The sequence below is a fragment of the Engraulis encrasicolus genome, chromosome 5, assembly GCF_034702125.1.
Source record: "Engraulis encrasicolus isolate BLACKSEA-1 chromosome 5, IST_EnEncr_1.0, whole genome shotgun sequence".
Lineage (NCBI taxonomy): Eukaryota > Metazoa > Chordata > Actinopteri > Clupeiformes > Engraulidae > Engraulis > Engraulis encrasicolus.
Window position 1 is genome coordinate 21,711,473 of NC_085861.1, and position 3,855 is coordinate 21,715,327.

The 3,855-nt window shown below is 40.3% G+C and overlaps 1 long non-coding RNA gene across 1 annotated transcript; it reads right to left on the reverse strand.

Moving 5' to 3' along the window:
* Positions 1-253: 253 nt before the first annotated feature.
* On the reverse strand, positions 254-3,855 carry LOC134448389 (uncharacterized). Its single transcript, XR_010034759.1, has 5 exons — positions 3,770-3,855; positions 3,191-3,240; positions 2,053-2,107; positions 1,588-1,637; positions 254-326 (listed from the first exon to the last, which is right to left on the reverse strand). It is a non-coding gene; the product is annotated as an uncharacterized LOC134448389 (long non-coding RNA).

Sequence of the window (3,855 nt, forward strand, 5' to 3'; positions counted from 1 at the left end):
GCCTCCCATCTTTGTTTCAGTTGGCCAAGTGGTTGCTTACCGCAACACCACTAGGTGTACGCAAGTTCATTGCACTGCCAGACACAGACCTTGATACCAAACTTTAGGGAATGTGTGACTGTTAGGGTGGGCACACGTTGCCAGTACGGCTAGGTTTTGCGTGTCCTGGCACTCCTTCGAGAAGTCCTCCATGTCCTCTTGTATTTCGAAGTCGAACACAAAGGGCTCCATGTCCACCTCCACTTCTCAAACCCGTCCTTTTAACCCTTATTGGTCAGCAGTCACTGCACAGCCTGGTGGAGGTCCGTCAACAGCAGGAGCTCATTCTAAACAAAACAATTCAGGAATCATGTGTGAATTGTAGACACATACTGTGTCACAGAGGGCACACTTGTGGACCTCAGGGCACTAGGTTTCAGTGTGTATGGCAGATTGCAGGGACCTCGAACTCAGGCCCGGGGGCAAATCTGGCCCGCTGAGTCCTTTTATTCGGCCCACAAGGTCATTTCAAATGTGCATTACCAGTTGGCCCCACACACCATTAATGTATAGTATGAACATGAAATTTGGTGTCACAGGAATATAAGTGGGCACAGGCCAATGGAACAGTTCACACTAATATGCAGCACAATATGTGCAGTAGTGGAATGCATTGCCACTGCCCTTACAATTCGATTACGATTCAGGAGGGTAAAGTTTCGTTTCAAATCGATTCAGTCTGATTCTATGATGCATTGTAATGCATTACATTTCTACTGAAAGCAACGCACATTTTTATCGGTTATGAGGCAGTACAAGCACTGAACAACATTTTATTGGCTGCTCTGTGTCCTGTAATTCTCCAGTTTTCAATGCTTTGAAGTGCTTTAATTTAATGTAAAGTTCATTTACTCCGGAAATGCCCACGGAAGTAATTGAAACATTAAAAAATATGCTGCATCAATTTGAGCATTTGCTGAATAGATTATTGAATTGGCCTGCCCCGCTTTGCCTAATCGATTATTGTTGACATTACTAATGTGCAGGCACATTTGAAATGTCATATATGGGTAAACAGTGTGTGTGAAATTTAAGTGCACACACACCGAATTTGGCCCTCAGGCAATTTGAGTTTGACACCCCTGGCATATTGGTTATGCATTGAAACATTGTTCTCGAAGTGCATAAGTGCGCCATCTGAGACACAGCGATACTGTATATAACACGTCACACTCCCACACACACACACCACCTGGCCGCTAAACAAGCACACCAAGTTGTATTAAAATGTGTTGGTTGGGCCCCAAAGTGTCCCATTTCACGTGAAATTACCCCAAAAACCATTATATTTTCTTTAAAATCACTTGAATGATTGTGGGTTGCACTCATGAAATATCAACTCATCTCTGTTTATGCTAATGGATATATTCTGCCATTGAGTTAGATATGTAATGTTTACCTTTAACCTCTTTCTTCTGAATATAATTAGGTAACATTTTTCAGGTGTTACTGCTTAAATCTTACATGACTGGTATGCATACTTTTTCAATACATTGATCACTTGGTTGCATTACTCCTTCATACTATGCAAATGCTGCAACTGATCACCTTGATCTTGTGATTGTTTTGTGTGAGGGCTGGGCAGAGTGGCAGGCTGGCTGTGGAGAGAGGATTAAAAAAAGAGAGAAAAAGTTAAAGACGCGATGGAAATGTCCAATCGACATTGTGACACAGCACACATTGAAATGGCATTAATGCTGCAGCTCAGTTGGTGCCTCAGGGGAGCATTGCAGCAGAATGGTACCATGAACAGGGTGGGAAATGGGGAGAATAATAATTGTTAATAATCATCCTCTCCAATTTGGCAGGTTGGGAATAGAACTGACAACATTCAGGGTACAAATCTGACTCTAACTTACCCATGACTATTTATCCTTTAGTCCAAGTAATTAAAGGACCAGTTTAGTCAATTTCAACATGCAGTTGTAATGCCCACACTACCCTGGAGGACTTGTCAGTACCTGAGGTTTTTTTTCTTCTTCATTGAAACGTCAAATAAGAAACACTACACACCTGGTCAGGCGCAAAAAGCACATCAGTGGGATTCGCAAGGCACTCTCGTCTAGTCCTGAAAAGGCAATGATACAAGAAAAGTATACAAGAAAATGCTTAAGACATACTCCAACAACAGTATATGTGCAGTAGTGGAATGCATTGGCACTACCTAGGGCTGGGCGATATGGAAAAAAAACAATATCACGATATGGATTACTTAATCACGATAACGATATATATCACGATATAGCACAATTACATACGTTTTCAGTTATTCTCTTTATATGCTCTTTATTTCTTTATTCTTTAAAATGGATCTTTTTATTCTTATTTTTACAGTTACATTGACTTATAGTGTGTATTGTGACAACATGAAATGTAATTAAATGATATTCAATTGTATAAAATTGATAAAATTGCTATCACGATATAAACGATATAGGAGAAAGGTCACAATATACACTTTTATATCACGATAACGATATATATCGTCATATTGCCCAGCCCTAGCACTACCCTTACAATTCGATTACGATTCAGGAGGTAACATTTCATTTCAAATCGATTCAGTCCGATTGTACGATGCATTACAATGCATTACATTTCTACTGAAAGCAACGCACATTTTTATCCGTCATGAGGCAGTACAAGCAGTCAGACACTGAACAACATTTTATTGGCTGCTGTGTGTCCTGCAATCCTCCAGTTTGCAATGCTTTGAAGTGCTTTAAATTAATGTAAAGTTAATTTACTCCGGAAATGCCCACGGAAGTAATTGAAACATTACAAAATATGCCGCATCAATTTGGGCATTTTCCCAATCGATTATTGTTGACATCACTAATGTGCAGGCACATTTGTAATGTCATATATGGGTAAAGAAGGTGTATGAAATCGAAGTGCATACACACCGAATTTGGCCCTCAGGCAATGACTTTGACACCCCTGGCACCCCATATTGGTTATGCACTGAAACATTGTGCTCAAGGTGCATAGGTGCGCCATCTGAGACACAGCGATACTGTATAACACGTCACACTGAATTACTATTAATAAGTATAAGGGCCAAATGGAGTTTGGTATGCATACTTTTTCAATACATTGATCACTTGGTTGCATTACTCCCTCATACTATGCAAATGCTGCAACTGATCACCTTGATCTTGTGATGTATTTGGGTGAGGGCTGGGAAGGGTGGCAGGCTGGCTGCGGAGAGAGGATTAGAAAAAGAGAGAAAAAAATGTAAAGACACGATGGAAAAGTCCAATCGTCATTATGACACCGCACACATTGAAATGACATTAATGCTGCAGCCCAGTTGGTGCCCAAGGGGAGCATTGCAGCAGAATGGTACCATGCGCATGGTGGGGAATGGGGAGAGCACTTGTTAATAATCACCCTCTCCAATTTAGCTGTTAATCGAACTGACAACACTCAGGGTACAAATCTGACTCTAACTTACCCATGACTGTTTATCCTTTAGTCTAAGTAATTAAGAATTAAATAATCTTATTTGTGGTTAGGATGTGCATGGGTTTAAGAAAGAATGACATATATTTTATTTTATGGGTAAGCCCATCTTATTCAGGTGTTAGTCTCACACCAGAAGTGTGGACTGGTTATGGAGATGTTATGGGAATATACATGTTGTGCAGTTGGGTGGCATCTTTAGCATGGTAGTCATTTCACTTCATACATAAATAAATACATGCAGAATATAAAATAAAATAATTACCAGACAGTCTTACAAAGTTCCTCCACTGTATTACCAGGCAATGAATGAGGAATAATCATGTCAAGCCTCACTGCAGTGGTTTCTGT